The following is a 22,377-nucleotide window of genomic DNA, read 5'->3' as shown; positions in this document are numbered from 1 at the left end:
CTATATGCCATTCACGTTTTTCCTTCAAATTGTATAACAAAGGAAAGTTTCCCCTCTTCCAAATCAAAACTAAATGTCATAGCCTTTGGTATGTTCTTCAAAGATGAAAATAAACTAACATTTATAAATATGCTGTCTTATAGTTAATATGTCATTTAATCCCGGAAGTGAAAATTAATTATATCCATTTTAAAGATAAGGAGAACTGAAAATCAAAAAAGTTCAGTAACTTACCCAGTGGTAAGTTGGACTCAAACACAAGACTTTTCAAATCCAAAACCAATGTCTTTCCATTACACTACCTTTAGTTAAATTATCATTTGCTCTTCTAGTAGTAAGTCATGTACATGTTCATATGAACATGAATTCAATAATTCATGTCAACTTGAGTCAATAATCCTACTTCTTTCTATGGAAACTAGTGGTGTGCTGCATACAAAATAACATGTCCAGGACTCTGTAGGGCAAAGGCATTTAAACTAGGGTCCAAAAACCTGGATGAAAAAAAAATTTTACATCCTTGTTTTAACTAATCTATAAATGAAATTACCATTTCCTTCAATTCTGAATGTAGGTATCACATCACAGCAGTATTAGCAGGAGTATCACTAGTTGTTATTTAATAATAAAAAGCAAATTTCTTACATCATAAATTTTTTTTTAATGTGAACTATATTTTATACATTTAAAAAGTCATTCTGAGAAGAGGTTCACAGGTTTCTTTAGGCTACAAAGAGGTTCAGGGCACATAAAAAAAAGTAAGAACACTGCTCTAGAGACCATCACAAAGACTATCTATCAAGCCTTGGTAGTGAAGGTTTACGAAGATGTATCAGAGTTTACTCACTGCCCTCTAGTCTGTTAAAAATATGGACACCATTTAGTCCCAGTGATTTTTTTTTTCCTATCTAATTTGCCAACTACATTTGCTAGTACTGATCTCCTACTTCTGACCTAATACATGGAAATCTCTCTTACGTACTTATTAAACCCAGGCATTAAACTTCTTTGTGACCAACTTTTCAACCCTAAGCAAATCTACTGTATTATTGTATCTACTGAATCCATTGCTTCTATAACTGAATTTCTGACTTAATGTACAGCCATGGTCTAAATGCTTGTGTCCACTCCCCCAGCTTGTATGTTGAATTCCTAACCTCCAAGGTGATGGTATTAGGTTCAACCAGAGCCCTCATGATTAGGATCACTGCCCATGAAAGGTTTTAGTAAGTATTAGGGACTGTGCTCTTCTCATCTTCTGCATGTTACAGCCTAGCGTATCAAAATCCTTATTCTTAGGATGTCACTTTAAAACTTGTCATTACTTCACTTATTTTCCTACATAAACTCAGTTTCCTATTTAACTCTATCCCATTCTGTCCATTCTAAATTCACTGCATCCCAGCATTTGTATTTTGTGTGAACTTATATGTTGACATGTTATATCTCAACGCCAGTTTTAATCTTGTGGGCAGAAAAGACGTCTATTATTCCTTCCCTAGCCCTATGTCTACACAAGTAACAGCAGTCAAAAGCCGTTAAGATACTTTCCCTTGGTAGTACTATGATAATTTTGATTAAGTGATATTATAACACCATAGTTTATGGTCTGTTCCTGAGACTGAATCACATTTCCACCTTGATGTATTCATGTTTTTATTAGTCATGAAACTCTCTAATCATATCTGTGCTCTTTACAGTTAGTTACTTCCTATTAAAAACACAGAGTTTTAAAAACTGATTTTAAAAAATGATTCAGATTCTTCTAAAACAAAATGTAGAGGAAAAGAACACAGTAAACTAAATAATGAAATTTAATCCTTAAAAACACAAATTCCTTTTAGAACCTACTAGGTAATCAACTTTTATCATATATTATAACCTCAAGTTGATGTTTCATAGGAAGAGCTTGAGAATTTCAAGCATAAAACACAACTGGAATTGGAACATTACTTAGCAATAAAAAGGAACGAAGTCCCAATATATGCTACAACATGGATGAACCTTGTTCACTGAAAGACAGCCACAAAAGGACACATGTTGCATGATTGTTTATAATATACAAAATATCCAGAGTAGGCAAATCTACAAAGACAGAAAAGAGGTTAGTGATTCCTAGGGTTGGGGGAAGGGGAATGGGGAATAACTCCTAAGGGGGCTTCTTTTAGGGATGATCAATTAGATAGTGGTGATAGCTATACAACTCGATTAGCATACCAAAAATTATGGGACTGCACTCTTTAAAAGGCTGACATTTTTGATATCTGAATTGTATCTCCATAAGTGTGTTATTTCAAAAATAAATAACAAAAAGCTGCCACTAACAAACCACAATGAAAATTTCCTTGGTAAAGGAAACCATGAAAGTCACTGATTGAAAAATAAGCTGGTTACCTGTGATATTAGCAAGGTCAACCTCCTCACTTCTTCTCCCATTCCTACCAACAAGTACACGAACATACAACTAGACAGTGTATGAATCAAAGAATTCGGGCACAGTTGGCTGTTAACTAAAATAGTGAGCGCCTTCTTAGAATCTCTCACTCCTAAACTGTAGGGGGCTTCCACCCTCGCTGATTACGGAAGTAGTAGTTTCCATCAGCACTCGCAAGAAGGAATGTCAAAATAGGATGACACTTGCCTAGACGCCCTACAAAGCCTAAAAGGCTATCAGAGGTGACACCTACACACTCCTAAGTCTGTACACGTGTTGGGCTGCCCCCACCCAACACCAACAAGCAGCATGTACCATTCACCCAGATCCCAACTTGCTCCCCACAAACTGACACACGCTCAAGCCCTTAGAACTCATTTGTTTAAAAGGACAGATACGGCCCTCTCCAGGTTCCCACTAAAGCCCAACCAGCCCTCGCCCTGCCCCACCCCACCCTCAAACCCACACACGTGTTAGCCCTACACCGCCCAACCGGGTCCCACGTGCACCTGGTCTAACACACTCCCCACGTGTGGGCGCCCCACGGGCTTCCTCGGCTGGCTGAGGTCACCGCGTGACCCCGGGTCTCCAGAGGTAGGAGAGGGAAAGGACGAGGCCCAGGTCCCTGAGGTCCCAACCCTACGGGGAGTGTCCACACCCATCCTCCCTACTAACCCCAACAAATCAAGGGCCGGGGGCGACGGCCCCTTTAAGACACGGCCCAGTCCTCGCCCGCAGAGAGGGGCGCAACGGGGCCTACACTACACCCCCTCCGTTCGCCCGCCCACGTCTAGTCGCCTCACCTCGGGCCGCCGGGCCCCGCCGCCGCGGTGGCGGCGGAGGGGGGGGCGGGGTGCGGGCGGGGTCCGGAGGGGGGGGTCGCCCCGCCGACGGTGGAGCCGCGGTTCGCTCTCTGAGGCCGTGGGACGGTGACTGCGTTGGGCGTGGACGCTCCTAGCTCGCTCCCTCGGCGGCTCCTGGGACCCCAAGATGGCGGCGGCGCTGAGGCGGCTGCGGGCGCTGGGCCGGCGGCGGCGGCGGCCACTTTCACTCACTGAGAGGAGCGGAGCAGGGACACGGGGAGCCATGGCGGGGGGGAGGAGAGGCGCCATAGCCAGGCCAGAACAATCGAGCCGCTACTCAGCGGGCTTACCCCCGCCCCGCCCACGCTCACTGCTCGTCGCCAGCCCGTGGCCGTCCACAGTGCCGCTGCGGTCGGCCTCGTGCAGCTCTCACCCCCGCCGCTGCCGCCTGACGCCCCGCGCGGACTGGGGTTCAGGGGGAGACCCAGATCTATGCCATCTGAGTGCAGATTGGTCGGGGCTGGGACTGGCGAAGATTGCCGAAAGGCTGCGGGGAGGAGGAGGAGGATGTCATCGCTAGAGTGAGCAAGCAGATCTCGCGGGAGCAAATGTCGCGAGACTTCGGTAGGTCTGCAACCGCCGAAGAAAGGTTACTTTTCCCGGAAGTAACGTCAATCGAAACGGCCTGGAATCCTGGGAATATATGTTCCCGCAGGCAGGCGGTGGGAGGGTGCTTGTGATTCTCTTGATAGGTGCTACTAAACACTTGAGGGGAAGGGTTGCCTCGGATATGATATTTTATCCAGTTTTCGGCCCCTTTGGGCTGGGTCGTGCATCGTCGGAAAAGTGCCTTCTCTGTAGAACCGCCCTTACCCAGTAGTCTGGGGCTCCCCTTTAGGCTAAGGCATAGTTAGGCAAGGTGCCTGAGTGAAGGCTTTAAGATTCAAGCACTTGGGAACACATAGACCCGTCATCAGAAATGTCTGCCTGTTCTCACACTGATCGAGTGAGTCTCTGAAAACAGAATTGATTTGTCTATGCCAACTCCATTGTTTGAGCCCTCTAAACACGTTTACTAACGTTAATGCAACTCAATTACAAAGACCTGTGATGAGTCTTAGCCGGCGTACAGCCTAACTGCGAATAAGGATTAGAAGAATTTAACGAAAGTTAACTATTCTATTTCAGTTCCGTCACGTCTCATGTTTTAATTCATTTAAATCTGGCATTAGCATTTTTTAAGGTCACTAAGTAAGCCTTCTTGTGCCATATTCCCTAGGTATAAGTTAATTTTGCTTAAATGCAAAAGTACAGTATTTAACCTTTATGGAGGAAGGAAGGAAGGAAGGAAAGGAGACATAAAACAAATACCTGCTCATTTGGGGGGACTGGGGAGGATAAGCCAGAAATTAAAGTAAATGGTGTCCTAGGTGAGAATTGTGGGAAGAAGGGGAGAATGGGAACAAGGCAGCAGGATTGACAAGGGAGTGGCAAATATTTTTGTGTAGGACTGACTCTTCGATCCATGTGTTTCACATACCCAAAAACAAACACCTAAAACCAACTAGGGTAATATCTGAGTAACAACGAGCTGACTGTTTGGAACATAGATCAAAAGGAATAAAGGGGAAAAAATCAATAAGCTAGGGAGGGACCAAGTTGTAGAGTCCTTTAGAGTTCAGATGTAGGTTGTCTGTTGTATTCATTTTCTACTGCTGTGCTAACAAAATGCCACAAATGTAGAGGCTTAAAGCAACACAAACTTATTATCTTACAGTTCTGTAGGTCAGAAGTCTGACATGGGTCTCAAACTGGGCTAAAATCAAGGTGTTGACAGGGCTGCCTTATTTCTGGAGGCTGTAGGGAAGAATTTGTTTCCTTTTTCAGCTTCCAGAGGTTACTTGCATTCCTTGGCTCCTGGCTCCCTTCCTCCATCTCAAGGCGGGCAATGGCTGGTTGGGCTGGCTAGGTACTGCTCAAGTCATCTGACCAACTCTTACCCTTTAAAGAATCCGCTCAGGTTATCTAGGATAATCTCCCTATTTCAAAAGCAACTGATTAGCAACCTTTAGCCCACCTAAAACCTAAATTTCCTTTTGTCTGTAACATAATATATTCACAGGTTCTGTAATCATCCCTGTGGGGAGGGTATTATTCTGCCCCTCAGATCTGTCCTAGAACTTTTGATGTACAACTCTTTACATCTTTCACCCATAACTCTCACTTTAAACTCCAGTTTTTTCCAATCTCTAATACAGTCTTGCATTCTTGATTAAAAGTCTTTATACATTCTTTGCCTCAGAGATTTAATATACCATGTAAAATTTAATCCACAATTTCTTTGTAATTTGGATTTAAGTTAAGATTAAATGTTTTCCAGACATATCTCAATTTTATTTTACAGTTGTAATATTGTAATATTTTCTGCTTTCTATCCAAATAGAGGAGTCTCTTTGGCTTTCTTTAAAAACTGTTCACATTCATTCAAAATGCAATATTTAATTTTATTAGGGTATTGTTTAAAATACAAAGAAAACAGTATTATTTAATGATCATTTTGGAGTGGAGAAAACTTGTGCAGTCAATTTAGGATATATATTTTATTTCCAATAATAAAAGCAATAAATGAAAACAAAACCTGCAGGGGGTCAGGGGAAGCGGTTTGAAAGAGACCCAAGACTGAATATAAACACTAAAGAATGAACTTAACTGTATTATAAATGAGTAACATAGCGACTCTGCAGAGGGTGGAGAAGAACTCACCAAGTAACTGAGGGAAACAGTATCCTGACTGGATACCTAACTATAAGACCAACTGAACTGTACATAAATTCTGTGATCCACAAAGTGAGTGTTTCAGATATATTGTAGATTGTGAGCTGGGTTTCTTTTTGTTAGAGAAAAAAGTTATTGAGTAAGGAAGAGGCGAAAGCTAAAATGAAGCCTGTGGTGTTGGATTGGAATCTGAGATATCAGTATAAACTCATGGCTTTTAATATATGTACAATAGGTACAGAAATATAGATTGGTGTGTTTATGTGAATTATACATATACATATATTTCCTACTTATATCTGCTGAGAGTATCTAAAAGCAACAAGGATACCTAGTACCCAGATCTTGATTTCTAAACACCATTTCCAAATAAAAAGAACAAGGAGAGCCTTGGAGAAATAATCGTTTCCTGGGCTGAAGCAGGGAAAATACAAGATAAGCTTGAAATATATTGTGGTGCCAGGAAACAGTGCTCAAAAAAGGATGTCACAACAACACAGGAGCCAACCTGAAAGAGCTTCTAATGGTCAAACCAACAAAATAAATGACAATATTGCATTATGATCCATAGACCCATAGATAGTTATTTTTAATATTCATGCATCCATACTGCTATAAATAATTGGTTATTTAAATGGATGGGACAGAAGGGACAACTCTTTCTTAGAGTAGAATTCCAGTTAATAAATAGAGAAGGAAAGAAGGATAACAAAAATCACCATTAGGCAAACATCACGGTAATAACTTTTGTAGACAAGGTCCACTGGTGGATGCTAAACTAGTGGGTGAAAATTTGAAGAGAAACAGAATTTACATAGATTCAAAGTGTCTCACCCAAGATACATTTTAGCACAAAGGGGAAGATAGTAACTTAATAATGGTGAAACTCAACAAATCAAGATTTATTTACATCATGAACTCCTTGATATTTTGCATTGAGAAGGACACTATGGCAGGGGAAGGGTATAGCTCAGTGGTAGAGTGCATGCCTAGCTTGCACAAGGTCATGGGTTCAGTCTGTAGTACCTCCATAAATAAATAAACCTAATTGTCTCCCCTCTCCAAAACAAAAATAAAGTTAAAAAAAAAAGACACTATCATTTCTGTGGTATTCTGTGGTATTGTCAAAAATGTATAACCTCATTCCAATCATGAAAAAAAATTAGACAATCTGAAATTGGGGGACTTTCCAAAAAAACAATTGATCAATATTCTTCAAAACTGTCAAGGTTGTTAAAGACAAGGAAAGACCCGGGGACTCTTACAGACTGCTAGAGACTAGAGAGAAATAACAAGTAAATGTAATGTGGAGTCCTGGAAAGGATCCTGGAAAAGAAAACTGGTGACATTTGTATGAGGTCTTTAATTTAGCTCATAATATTGTACCAACGTTAATTCCCTTGTTTTAGTAATTGTACTACGATTGTGTGAGATGTTGACATTGGGGAAGCTGGGTGAAGAAAATACAGAAAAAAATTTTGCACCTTCTCTGTAGGTCTATACTTAGTTCAAAATGAAAGGTAAAAAATTTTTTCATTCCACTTAACTTTTCAACTGTATTAATCTACATTCTTGAAACACTGTCATCCGCTGACTTTATAATCACAATTGTCCCCTAGTTTTCTTCTTCACTTCGGACACTATTTTTCACAACCATAGCAAATAGTCCACTGATTCATAGATTCTGGTCTTGACAAAATTAGGGATATGCCGGAACTTACCTGAGAGTACAAAACTATTTTAAGACACAATCTTCTCAAAGCCCTTACCTAACTTGAAATCACAGGAGACATAGGGGGACTTCACTTGTGAGAAGCTGGAAGTATAACTCAAGCTTTTCTCAGATAAAAACAAAGATGGCAGCAATCTGAGCAATAATAACCATGAAACTGCCCCCACCAACCACCAACTCCATCCAGAGAAGGAATAGTTGCCACCATCCTAACTGCTCTCTGAGATTCCAGGGAAAACAGAGAGGTGACAAGCAAGTGCATTCTGCCTGGGGTCTGCAGCATACACACTTTAAGTATTAAAGCAAGGGCCAGAAACTGGTAGTCTTTGGCCATAACTGGCCTCCAGGTGTGTGTTTTGTTTTGTTCAAGTTTTTATCCTGAAAACTAGAATATCTAGGAACACTGATCCAATAGCTGAATGAAAGTGAACTGTAGCTTCTCCCTCTAGGCACAGTATATGCTCTCCTCTTCACCAGAGTGCTCATAACTATTAAACCCATTCCACTGACACTGTTTCCACAGCTGCCCTACTTTTGCAGATATTTGAGTTTGCAGTGCCTACAATAAAAGATTTGTATTTGAGTTTGTCACTCTCGCTGAGATGGTTTTGTTCTAATCAGTATGGGTTAGTAAATGCCGTTTTGAAAGCACATAAACATCATAATTGTTACCATTTTGTCAGCTCCTTGAATGTGCTGGACATTGCTCTAGGAGCGATACATATTTAGCCTTCATAAAAGCCCTTTATTTCCATTTTATGAAGAGGGAACTGAAGCTTAACGTGATTCCGTAATAATTAATTTGTTCAAGCTCACACAGATAGTAAGTGATGAGCAGAGACTCAAAACCCAGGTGTTCAGATGCCAAGTGCTGTATTCTTACACTATACCAAATGTTTGCTTTTATCACTTACATTTGCTTTACTGACTTGGTTGGCTGTCTATAACCTTTGATGTTATCACCTCTGTATTTTATTTTTTTAATTTTATTTTTTGGGAATTAGGTAATTAGATTTATTTCTTCACTTATTTTATTGGAGGTATTGGGGATTGAACCCCAACCTCGTGCATGATAGGCACACACCACACCCCTGAGCTATACCCTCCCCCTTCTTTATTTTAAAATTATGAAATAGAGGGGAGGGTGTGGCTGAAGTAGTAGAGCTGCTTGCTTAGCATGCTCAGGGTCCTGAGTTCAATCCCCAGTACCTCCTCTAAAAATAAATAAATAAGCAAGCCAATAAAATAAATAAATAAATAAATAAATAAATAAATAAATAAATAAATAAATAAATAAAATTATGAAATACATACCACACACAAAGAAAAATATAGAAAAAATATGACATTTGGTCCCCACCACCAGATTTATCAATCCTTAATTTTTTTATATTTGTTTTTATTAATAAAACATTACAAATAAAATTGATGCCATCCATCTAGCCTTTTTTGATTCCATTTCCCCTCTTTCCCACTCCCAGGGTAACTATTATCCTGAATTTGTTATTAACAATAGCCATCCATATTTTATATATATATATATAATATATCTCTCCATAAAAATTATCCTATAAATTTATATACATATATAGCTTCACTTGCTCTTTTCAGTTAACATTATGTTTTTGAGGTTTATGCATGTTAATATAGAGAGCTTTTTTTTTTATTATTATTTTTAAATTTAGGGGGCTTCAGTTTCACAAAATCAGATTAATCATAATCTTTGGCTCACAACATATCAGAGGTCTGTCAGTGGCTCCTTTTTATTAGTTTATTTTTAATATTATAATAAGCACTTGGAAACTTACTGTCTAGGTCCTTGACAATAAGTTGTGTCTAACCATATCACATCCCCAATTCCACCCTGTGCCTCTGACATAACCATCATACTGAATTCCATTTTCATTATTCTCTTACTTTTTATTGGATCTATGTACATTTATTAAAAGTATACTTGTTAATTCTAGATGTTTTAAACATATATATGTAAATAGTAATATCATAGTCTCAAAATATCTCTATACAGATACTTATTACAAAAGGTAGAATAGTAAGTTTATAGTTACTATAAATAGTAATTTTATAGATGGTTATACCATCTTAACCAAGTGATCAAAGCTATTGTCTCTAGTAAGATTCAGGAACTGTTCCAGATTAAAGACTAAAGACTAAAGAGATAGGATAACTGAATGCAATGTGTGAGCCAAGATTATGTGGGGGAGTGGCATTATATAAAGTATATTACTGAGGTGCAGCCATTATGGAAAACAGTGTGGAGATTACTCAAAAACTAAAACTAGACTTACCATATGTTCCAGCAATCCCACGCCTGGGCATATATCTAGAGGGAACTCTAAATTCGAAATGATACATGCACCCCAGTGTTCATAACAGCACTATTTACAATAGCTGAGACATGGAAACAACCTAAATGTCCATCAACAGATGACTAGATAAAGAATCTGTGGTATATTTATGCAATGAAATACTACTCAGCCATAAAAAAGAATAAAATAATGCCATTTGCAGCAAGATTAATGGACCTGGAGATCGTCATTGTAAGTGAAGTAAGCCAGAAAAAGAAAGAAAAATACCATATGATATCACTTATATGTGGAATCTAAAAGCGAAGAAGAAGGAAGAGAAGGAGAAAAAGAAGACACTTATGAAACAGAATTTATCTACATTACAGAAACAGATTCACAGATATAGTAAACAAACTTATGATTATGGTGGGGAAAGGGGTGGGAAGGGATAAATTGAATTGGGAATTAGATATCTGCAAATACTAACTAGTATATATAAAATAGATAAACAACAAGTTTCTTCTGTATACAGGGAACCATATCTTATAGTAACCTATAATGAAAAAGAATATGAAAATGAATATATTATATATATATGTGTGTATGACTGAAACATTATGCTGTATGCCAGAAATTGACATATTGTAAACCAACTATATTTCAATAAAAATAAAGTATATTATTGAGATAATTGGCAACATTTGAGTAAGATATGTAGATTAGATAATGGTAGCCTATCAATGTTAATTTCCTGGTTTTTATAGTTGTGTTATATAATTTCTTGTTTACATATGCACTAATGTATTTAGGGTTAAAGGGCCATTATGTTCACCACTGAAACTTGACCAATTTAGAAAAAAAAACTGTTACATATATGTATATATATAGAGAGAATAAGGCAGATGATAAAATGTTAATATTTGGGAAATCCAGGTGAAAGGTATGTGACAACTCTGTGCTTTTCTTGCAGCCTTTCTCTAAGTCTGAAATTATGTCAAAATAAAAGTTAAAAGGGTATCCTATTATATGGAATCTTTGGGGACCTACCTTTTCCACTTAATACTGATAAAATTAATCACAACTGTTAGGTGTCACTGGAGCTTGTAGTTTTAAAAACAACTTTATTGGGGTATAATTCACCTACCAAAAAATTCACACACTTTAAAGTGTATAATTCAGTATTTTTTAGTATCATCACAGTGTTGTGCAACCATCATCATTAATTTTAGAACATTTTCCTCATCCCCAAAAGAAATGCTTGAACCTATGAGCTTTGCTCTCAATTCCCAACCTCCAACTCCACCCCAAGTAACCACTAAACTTTTTGTCTCTATAGACATTTCATTAATTCTTAATATTGTGTACTATTACCTTGTTTATACCAGTTTATTTATCCACTCTCCCACTGATGGGTATTTGTATTGTTTTCCAGGTTTTTACTGTTGTGAATAATATTGAACAGTCTTGTATTTGTCTTCCCTTACACGTGTCAAAGAGTTTTTCTTAAGTACACACATAATAGTAGACTTACAGGATCATGGATATGCAAGTGTTCAAGTAAAGAAAATAATTAAAACTACTAGGAAACTATATTCCAAAGTAGTTGTGCAAATTTACACTCTCACCAGCAATAAGGGAGGCCATGGATTACCATCTGTCCAAAATTTTTTATCAATCAATCGTTTATAAAGTTGAATAGTTCTTCAAACGCTTATTGGCCATTTGTGTTCTTCTTCTGTGAAATCCCTGTTCATATCTTTTGCCTGTGTTTCTGTTGGGTTTGTGTGTGTGTGAGTGTGCATGTGCACTTTCCTTATTGATTTGTAAGAGCTCTTAATTTATTCTTGATATAAATCCTTTGCTAGTACTGTCTTTTGTTAATATCTTCCTCCAGTTTATTACTTGTCTTTTCACTTTCTTCAGTGTCCTTTTAAAAGTTGTCAATTCTAATAGTCAAATTTATTGATATTTTCTTCTGTATCAAATGTTTTTAACATTTTGCTTAAGATATCTTTCCCTATTCCATGGTCTAAAAATAATCCACCAATATTTTCTACTATGAGTTTTTTTTAACATTTAGATCTTTAATCCAACTGGAATTTTTTTATGTATTGAAAAATATCCAATTACATCTTTTTTCATATAGGAATCCATTTTTTCCAAATTCATCTATTAAATAGTTGGTCCCTCCTTTCCTACTGCTCTCATGTGCTATCTATGTTTTGTACTAAAGTTCTACATTGTGATGGTCTGTTTCCAGGCTTACTCTATTCCATTGGTCAACCAGTCTCTCCCCGTGTCAATATCACACTGTCTTAATTACTACAATTTCCAAATAAGTTCTGATACCTGATAGGCAAGTCCCTCTCCCTTCTTCTTCAGAAATGTTTACCTATTTTTTGGTCCTTTATTCTTCCATTTAAATTTTAGTATCATCTTATCAATTTTTATGAAAAATATGGTTGGTATTTTTATTGTATCTCATTGAATCCGTAGATCAATTTGGAGAGAGTTGACATTTCACGCTGTTAAATCTGCCTATCTTTGAACATGGTAGCTCTACATTTATTGGTTTTATTTAGATCCTTTTTATTGCCTCCTAATAACATTTTATAGTTTTTCCTGTAGAGGTCTTAGACTACCTCTGTTAGATTTACTCCTAATTACTTGATATTCCCAGATATTATTTTACCTCAGGTATTAATAAACAAATTTTAAGAGTTGTCTTCTCTTTTATGTTGTGTATGTTTCTTATGCACCTATGGGAGTCTCTCTAGCATCATAGGATACATGCATCTTCAACTGAAACTTCTCTGTGAATAATAACAACCAAAAACCCACACACAAATGTAAGTTAATAGTAAACATTTAAAAAATATTCAGTGAAGGAATTATCACAGTTGAAAGGATGAAATGAATTTTACCACATTTTATCACTTAGAGACTAGATCTCCCCAGTAATATCCCTCAGCACCCCCTTCTCTTTCCTAGACAATGCTAAAACTAAAACAAAATGAAAAAAAACTAGAGGTGTTCTTAAATTAATCTAACAGTGGATATGTCCACATTTTAGCTGTTCATAATAATCCGGACATGGTTATCACTGAAATTAAATAAAAAGTGATAATAGGATAGACCGGAGGCCAGTCTGGTTCTAGCCCAAATCAAAAGGTGCTATCAGACTGGGAGAGTGTTCCTCAGCTGGTCCGTAGCAACCCTGAGTACCTGTACATGTCCCAGGCCTATCCTAATCTGAACTCATACCCCGTAAATCTGGACCATAACTGGACCAGTGTCCGGGACAGGGTGAATAATGACTCATCTTCTCTTTTCTTTGCCACTGCAGGCAATGTATGCCTGGGGAATGTTGTGTGTCAGATCTAACAAAGGAGGAGAAACCAGTTTGACTTCATGCCAGCACTAGAAGTGACATGACAAAGAAGGCTGGAGCTGAACCATGCATGCACAATTGACTCTGAAATAGAAGAGAGGTACTCCTCTAGCTTTAATGCAAAAGACAAACCCAATCACAGGTTCTAGGTTGTTTCTACAACCAGCCTGTTTTCTTTCCCTAAGTCAGCAGAGTACTGGGCAGGATCTAGAAGAATTTCCATGTGCTTGTTTCCCCTTGACAGGTGCTCAAGGCAATTCCCAGGGAAAACAGACCCCCTACTCTAAGAGGACCAAATCCAGCTAGCTCTTAACAGATCCATTCATTCCATGAAAAGGATGAAACTTTCAGGCAGTTTTCCAGCCTCCTCTCTGCCACAGTCAAGTCTTGGAAGTCCCCTCTGCTTTTCAGGCTCTTCCCTCACCCAGAGAGATGGCAGTGCCAGGTCCTGCCACTCCTCAAGGAGGCATTTTGTCCCATTTCAGTCAACAACACACTTTCCACAGTACCCTTTGCCCTACCAAACTCCATCTCTGGGATTGTAAAAAGAAATTGGAGCAGAGTTCCCAGAGGAAGGGACATTAACCAGAAGGGAGTGTCTCTGTGTTCCATCTTTTCCCTAAGGGTCTGTGTTTTTTTTTGTTTTTTTTTTTTTTCCCCCTTCTGACTCAACTTGTAAATTTGAGGGGAAGTTAGTAAGAAGGAGGAGTCAGTCAGAGAGAACCAAGTATGGAGTGTGAGGCCCAGGGAGATGCTGCATTCATGCTGGCAACAGGTTGTCCAACAGACTGAGAGGTTAGTGCAACCTTGGTTTAGACCTTGACTATCATTATTCAAGACTTCTAACACAGACAGAACAAAGCTATACCATTAGAATATAGTTCAGTTATACATTAATGCATTCAGTGAGAAACCCAGAAGCTGACTGGAAACTACTGGGTATCTATAATTATGCTGGGGTACATTTCCTGGGTATGAACAAGGATCTTCTGGTTCCCTAAGGGGCTGGACCGAAACAGTGGGTTCTGATAGCCACTACCAGAGCATGGGCTTGTAGAGCAGGAAAGAGATTTCCAAAAATGTTGGGGTGCTCCTCTGGGTAGCCAAAACTTTAAAATTGTGTCAAATGGAAAAATAAAGCCATAAAGGTACTAGAAGAAAGCATAGATTAACTTTTTTGACCTTGGAGTGAAGGATCCCTTTTAAGCCTGCCATAAAATCCAGAATTCATACAGGAAAAGGCTGATAAATATAACAGAAACAATTAATATAACCCAACCTAAAAATCACCATAAGTCACATGAGAATTTTTTTTAATATATAGAGAGCACTTACATACCAAAGTTTAAAAATTAACAGCCCCAAAGGAAAAGAGGCAAAAAAGAGAAAACATAATTAATTCACTTGTTCAGTAAGTATTTATTGAATGCTTAGTGTATGCATAGCATGGTTCTAGGCACTGGAGATGTGGCTTTGTGGAAAAGCAACAAAAATTAAGTAAATGCCAAAGGTTAATAAATATATGAAAATACTATCAACTTCACTTATAATCAAATATATGTGTGTGTGTGTGTATACGTATGTGTGTTTTTAAGTTGAAACACTTACCAAATTGGCAAAGATTAAGCTTACTACAAGCAAGGTCCAGGGGATGCAGACACCACCATCCACGAATGAAGAAGTTAAAATTGGCAGCATCCTATTAGAGCACTTTTACCTCTTACTTTAACACATCTGATTAGTTTTGAGCCTTTTTTTTTTTTAAACAAGTGTCTATTATTATTCTTTATAATTTAAAAGGATTATATTAAAAATGAAATCATAAAATATACCTTTCCTTTCTTAAGGGCCTTTGAAGGTTTCTGATTTTTACCTGTGCTGAAGTCAGAGGAAGACATTTGGTTTATCTACAGAGGCTCACTCTTTTTGGCTTAAGTAATCAACACTAACTGTAGCTTGGTATTTATTTTATTATTCACCCTTTCAGTCAGCAGACATTGACTGAGCTAACTGCTTTATGCCAAGCAATGTATTAATCACTGGCTATTTAGTCTGATGAGGGAGACAGACCAAATAATCACAGCATAACCAGCACAACAAAAGAAGAATACACAAAGTACTTAGGAAGCCAAGAAGAGGCATCAGTAACTGTCAACAGACTTCAGAGAAGACTTTTCAGAGATGATATTTAAGCCAGCTCATGAGAGAAGAGGAGACTTTCTTGCCATGGGTTTTCCACCCAATAAACAAATGGGAAATGGAAAGAACCACATCAACATCAAAGTCAGTAGAGAGGCAGATTTAAATATGGCCACCATACTTGAACTACAATGTGCTGAAATTAAGAAGGGAACCACTGAGAGTCGGAGGAAGCTGCTGACATGGGAGACACGAGTCTAGAAACTGAAAGCTGAACTTGAACATGACATCATCATCAATATCTCCCTTATGAAATTTGAGGGATCACTGGCTCCTCACAGGAAACACGATTACAGGGACATTTCTGGTTGACACTGTTGTTCTGATTATCGCTGCTGATCATGGTGAATACTAAGAATTTCAAGGAATGGGCAAACTGGTGAGCTTACAATATCAGTCTGTATTTTTCTTTTCTTGTAATGTCCTTTTCAAATTTTTGTAACAGGGTAGCGTTGGTTTCTCAGAATGATTTGGAAGTGTCTTCTTTATCCTATGAACTAGTTGGTGTGATTATTTTTTTAAGGCCTTGTTAGAGATGTATAGTGACATATTTACAGCGGAAATTATATGATATCTAGAATTTGTTTTAAAGTACTTCAGAAAAAGATAAAAAGAAGAGATGAAACAAGAATGATAGAATGTTGATAATTCTGCAAAGATGGTTATGGGTACCTAAGGGTTTATTATACTATTTTCTGTACTTTGAAATTTTCCATAAGAAAAGGGTTTTTTTTTTTTCAGGGAAAAAAATTCAGTCTAGTATATTTCAGCATACTTGAGTCGTAATACTGACTGATCTTAAAAACCTTAATCTTCACTCAGCCCACAATGATGAGACCGATCCAACCTTCCCCTGGAGGAAAAGACATTAGGATTGTCAACTTGACTAATTAGCTGTGGAGGCAATGCAAGGCTTCAAACCATGTTGTTTCAGTGGAGAGTTCTTACTGGTGACTTTCTATGCCTTGATCCGGGCATGTTAGAGTTTGACTCTGGCAGCTTGTCCCCAGTCTAACCTGAAATGCTACTGGGTCTGGATTTTAGCCAAATTCTTTACTACATATAGGTATCAGCTTCAACAATTTCATATTTTCTTTTATGGCTATGGGGCGGCTCAGTGTGATCCATTTTGTTAATACCATCAATCAGCTGTTCTGTACTTGGTATTGTTACCGGCCCTTTCAAGCAGGCCCCAAAGAGAATCCGCCTGTTCAGTGTCACTCAAGCCAATAGAATAAGACCAAGTTTAGTTCAGCAGCTTTATTGTTTTGTTGCTGAAGAGTAGGTTCTTGTTTCATCACAGAAAGAATTCAGAGACAAGGCACAAAGGCCAAAAAGCAAAGCGAGGATTTATTAAGTGACAGTCCACCCTCAGCAGGGAGAGCAGGCCAGCTCAGGTGAGAGAAGCTGTACCAAATTCCTTTGGCAAGCTGGTTATAGGGGTCGTGAAAATGATTGGGCGGAATATTCATTAAGCAGGGAGGGGTTTGAGGTTGTATTTCCTGGTTTTCCCTCCAGCTCCACCTTCCCCAGGGAAGGGAGGATTTTTGTCCTTATTTGGTCTTGATCAGAAGTGTCATGGCATCACTGCATGATGGTACTTCTTGTTTGCAAGGCTAATTTTATTGTAATAAGGGCATGATAAACAAAAGGTTACTTTCAGACACCAGAGATGCCCGGTTTTTCCCATCTTTCTTTGTCTCTAGGACCCCTGTTGCCACAAGATGTTGGTTTCCTGCCACATGGCCCATGCCCCTCACTCTTTATTCTTACCTGGTTAACTGCCTGCTCTCACAGTTTGATCAAAGAATGGAGAGCTGCGAACTCAGGCTGTAGAATACATACTCTCCCTGAAAGGCTGTGGGTCAGGCAGCTTTACAGGGGTCGTGTCTGCAGGGAAGGGGTGGAGTTCTCACAGACAGAGCACAGCTGTGCTGCTTCTGTTGGCGCCAGATTGCAGCAGTCTCTCCACCTGGCCGGCTACCGCCATCTTGAACTGAGGTGAGGCGCACAGCGCCTCTGCACACGGCCAGGCCCGCAGAGCAGAGCGGTTCACAGCCGCCTCGCGCCAGGAACTCTTGTCTGAAGTGCCGGGTGTGCAGCCTCTGCGCTTGGCCCTCTGAGCAAGTGAAACTAGACTAAGCACAAAGGAAAGGAAAAAAAGTTTAGACTTCATTTTATTACCCAGATTCTATTTTTATTTCCCGGGAATTGTTAATGGACTTTGCCAGTGACAAATCCTTCCTCTGTCTTTTGTCCCTGCTCCTTCTTGAAGGGCGCTGGGAGGCCAGGGTCTGTCCTCTGTAACTGCTTCCTGCTGACTTTGGGCATTGTCATAACCCCAGGCAGAGGAGCAGAACTTCTCCCCAGCTGCCTTTAGATCTGTTTGATTGTCACCAGGCCTCTGCCCTTACAGTTTGTATCCCTGGGCTGTTTGTGTAACCTTTTGGAGACAAAGGACACCAGACAATTTAAGATGCATAGCCCAAATATTAACAAGAGACAAACGATCACATGTTAAATTTTCCTAAAAATGAAGGTCTCGAGGTCTTTTGCCTGTAGGCAAATGTGTGCCCTGAGGTTGAGGCTCATTGCTGTGGCCTGAATGGTCACACTTCTGTTGTTTTTCAGAAGACAAGGTTCTGGTCAGAGAGAAGGTCACACAAGTAGCCAAGGGGGTCTGTTGCCCCAGCTTGTCTCTCTGGAGGTTGGAGCTCGGGGTCCTCTTCACTCAAATGTGATATCCCCATGGAGTGATCCCTGAAACTTCAGGACAGGATGGGTGGTTAGGATCACTAAGGGGAGTTCGTTCCACTTAGGAGTGAGCTGATTTTGCAGGCTGCCGGTTTTCTAGGTTTTTAGATACACCTAGTCTTTCAGCTGGAAGGGGTGGAGGGAGGACCAAGTCGGTGGGTATGGGCAGCACCAGATTCCATGAGAGCTTTCGTGGTTTCTCATGTCTGGAGAGCATACTTGAATTGTTCGATTTCGAGGGGGTTAGGGTGTTCCTTCTCTCGGGCTTGGGGAATGCATCTACCATACTTGAGTTCAAATGCACTTCCATATAGTGATTGGATTCTTTAGAGAAATAAGCAACCACCCGAGGAAGGGGTCCCAGTTTTTGAGTTAATACCCCTAGTGCGATTCCCCTTCTCTCATGAATGCAAAGATCAAAGCATTTAGCTAAATCTGGGAGTGCCAGGGCAGGGACCTGAAGTAACTGCTTTTTCGCTTCTGGAAAGGCTCCTTCACATTCTTAATTCTATTCAAAAGGACCATTCTTTCCTTTCAACTTTTCATATAGAGGCCTAGCTATTAGACCATAGTTAGGGATCCAGATACAGCAAAGCCGGTCCATCCTCAGGAAACCCCTAAGCTGTCTTCCAGTTTTAGGAAAGGTGAGGCTTCTTTCCTTTTCTGGGGTAGGCTTCTCTGATCTTCTGTGAGAATGAAGTTTAGGTAGGTCACCCTAGTTTGTGATATTTGGGCTAAACCTGGGAGGGCAATGTATGTCTGGATTTTATTATTTTTTTAATTTTTAAATTAAAAAAAACTTTTTTTAATTGTTGGGGGAGGTAATTAGGATGTAATTTATTTTTAGAGGAGCTACTGGGGCTTAAACCCAGGACCTTGTGTATGCTAAGCATTTGCTCTACCATTTGAGCTATACCCTCTGTCCTCCCATGTCTTCGTTTTAGATGGACTATCACAGGACTAGCTCCTACAGCTCATCCCACCCATCCCTGGGCCTAGACCTCTGGATTTACTCCAGGGAGGTCAGCTTGCTCTGTCCACGGATGTTTGTCCTCAGCCATTAACATTATCGTCTTATGCCCCCGTCTAGGGGAAAGCCAATTTCAAGTTTGTCTCCAATTAAGTGGATAGGAGCCCCCAATGTATGTAGGATTATTTCTTCCAAGCAGGGGTATAGGGCATTCAGGGACATACAGAAAGGAATGGGTGAGTGTGTATTCATCCAATTTACATTCTAATGGCTCTACAAATGCCCATTCTTGGGCCTTCCCTGATACCCCCATAATTTTACAACTCTGGTGACCAAGTTTGCCTGATCAGGTGTTTAGAACCGAGTAAGTGGCACTGGTGTTAGCTAAGAATTTGGCAGGCTTTCCCTCTATGTCCAATGTCAGCAAGGTTTCCTTGGGGGTTAATTGGAGTGTCAATTTAGGACACCTCAGGCCCCATCATTCTTCATCTATTTGGACCATCTACCTTTGAGGGTAGGGGCTAGGATCTGCCATTTCTGTCCTACTTCAGGGGTGGTGAGGACATTCTCTCTTCCAGTGTCCCTCTTGTTTACATATGGTGCACTGGTTGGGTCCTAGTTTCCTTGACTTGCTATCCCTCGGTGGGAGCCAGGGGTCATTCACTGGAGTTGAGTCTCCACGGGCAGTTAGTCCAGATTCCCATGCCAACCAGCTGACATTGGAGGGCAACAACCAGTAAGTGGGCTTGCCTCCAGGCCTTACTTTCCTCTGACTTTTCCTCCTCTATATCTTGGTTATTAAATACCTGGCAGGCAACCTCGACCAGGCGAGAGGTAAGGGTATCTGATTCTATTTCCAGTTTCTGAAGTTTATGCTTAATGTCAGGGGCACTTTGGGAAATTAAACACGACCTTAAGATTGCATTCCCTTCCAATGACTCAGGGTCAGTGGTAACATAGCTTCAGAGGCATTCCCTGAGGGGCTCTAGGAAAGTTAAAAGGTTTTCTGTTGGCTCCTGATTGATTTCCTTTATCTTATTCCAATTGACAGGTTTCTTTCCTGCTGCCTGAATTCCCTTTAGGATCATATTTTCATTCTGGGTCAGCCTCTGTCTTCCACTCCTTCTCCATTGGCTGGAGGTCCCAGTTGGGTTCCTTATCTGAGACTGCTAGATTCCCCGGTCTCCCTCTTGGACTTTGGAAAAGACCATGGCCTTATTTTCCTCTATTAGGAGTATATTGAGGAGTCTCTGGATTTTAGCTCAGGTGGGGTCATGGGTCTGAATGATTACCCTAATCAGATTCAGGAACCCCTCTGAATCTTCCCTCAACCCTTTACTATGACTTAGCAGTTATACAGATTAGAAGCGGTAAATGGGACCTATACCTGGATGAGCCCTCCTTCTCCATCCGGGACCTGCCTCAAAGGGAGTCCTGGTAGGTTGGAGTCCTGACCCTGGTTGGTAGTCACAGCTCACAGGGCTTCCCATCACTGGGGTTTCTGGTCTTGCAAACAACTCACAGGGCTCCCCAGCCCACTTCAGAGAAACTAGTGCTGACTAGAAGAGCTAGGAATTCTGGTCTGAAGTGCTGGGTACAAGGCCTTTGTACGCGGTACCCTATGAGGAAATGAAACTAGACTAAGCACAAAAGGGAAAAAAATCAAAGGTTAGACTTATTTTATCACCCCGATTCTATTTTTATTTCCTGGGAATTGTTAATGGACTCTGCCACAGTGACAGTATTTGAGCCAGAAGAGCAATCTGGAGCATTGAAGGTCTGCCCTGAAACACGCACAGAGCCCTTTGGAAAAGTCTAGATTATAGGGTCAAGCATTTAAAGCTTTTCTCTATGTACTCATAAACTGAATCCTAAGCTAACTGAGAAGAAAAGTCTGACGGACAATTAGGTTGTTTCCATATCCTGCCTATTGTGAATAATGCCACAATGAACAAGGGAATGCAGGTATCTCTTCAAAATCCGCTTTTCATTTCCATTGGTTATATACCCATAAGTGAGATTATTGATCATACACTGGCTCTATTTTAAATTTTTTTTGAAGATCCTCCATAGTGGATCCCACCAATTTATGATCCTACCAACAGTGATAAGGGTTCCCTTTGCTCCACATCCTCGCCAGCACTTGTTATCTCTTGTCTTTTTGATAACAGTCACTCTAACATGTGTAAGGTTATATATAACGCGTTATATAGTCACTCTAACATGTGTAAGGTTATATATCAGTCTTACTGTGGTTTTGATTTTCATTTTCATTAGTGAAGTTGAGCACCTTTTCATGAACCAATTGATCATTTGTGTTTCTTCTTTGGAAAAATGTGTATTCAGCTCCTCTGCCCATTTTAAAAATCAGATTATTTCTTCGTTTTGCTACAGAGTTGTATTTTTTGTGTTCTCTTTTTATCTTTTCCTAACTCACAAAGATTTTCTCCTGCATTTTTGTTTAAAACTTATACTCTAGGTTTCAGGAATTTAGGTCTATGATTCATTTTGAGTTACTTTTTAAAAATTTGTTTCAAGGCAAGGGTCATGGTTCATTTTTTTACATATGTATTTTTTACATACATCCAACTGTTTCCACAATAGTCTAGATCCTTTGTTTTTTCCTTGTTGGTTACTCTAAAATATAAATTTTAGAATAAGCTTACCAATTTCTACCCCAAAAGCCTCCTGGGATCTTGATAGGATCTGTATTGAATCCATAAATAAATTTGGGAAGAATTAACAGCTTAACAATATTGACTCTTCCACTACATAAACAAAGTAAGTCTCTCCATTTATTTAAGTCTTCTTTAATTTCTCTCAATTGTGGTTTCAAAATACAAATCTCACACACATTTTGTTAATTTTCTCCCCAAGTATTTTATGGGTTTTTTTTTTTTTTTTTGCTGTAAATGATATTTTTAACATTTAATTTCCAGTTGCTTGTTGCTATTACATAGAAATATGATTGGTTTTTATATATTAATCTTGTGTCTTACAATATTATAATACT

General features: G+C 39.5%; 1 protein-coding gene and 1 long non-coding RNA gene across 3 annotated transcripts in view; one reads left to right on the top strand and one right to left on the bottom strand.

Annotated features, from left to right (window-relative positions):
- INO80 (INO80 complex ATPase subunit) overlaps positions 1–3,550 on the bottom strand; it is a 112,589-nt gene extending 109,039 nt beyond the window's left edge. The window contains exon 1 of one of the 2 annotated variants that reach the window (XM_032481482.1): positions 3,238–3,550. The gene's annotated coding sequence lies outside the window, so the exon portion shown is untranslated. The remainder of the gene's footprint in view (positions 1–3,237) is intronic. The other variant, XM_032481481.1, reaches the window with a different exon arrangement.
- A 10,250-nt stretch (positions 3,551–13,800) lies between these two features.
- LOC116664146 lies at positions 13,801–16,133 on the top strand. Its single transcript, XR_004320504.1, has 2 exons — positions 13,801–14,236; positions 15,289–16,133. It is a non-coding gene; the product is annotated as an uncharacterized LOC116664146 (long non-coding RNA).
- The last annotated feature ends 6,244 nt before the right edge of the window (positions 16,134–22,377 follow it).

Source organism: Camelus ferus, chromosome 6 (assembly GCF_009834535.1).
Source record: "Camelus ferus isolate YT-003-E chromosome 6, BCGSAC_Cfer_1.0, whole genome shotgun sequence".
Taxonomy (NCBI): Eukaryota; Metazoa; Chordata; class Mammalia; order Artiodactyla; family Camelidae; genus Camelus; species Camelus ferus.
The sequence above is the reverse complement of the archived record's forward strand: the minus strand, read 5'-3'. Positions and strand labels throughout refer to the sequence as shown.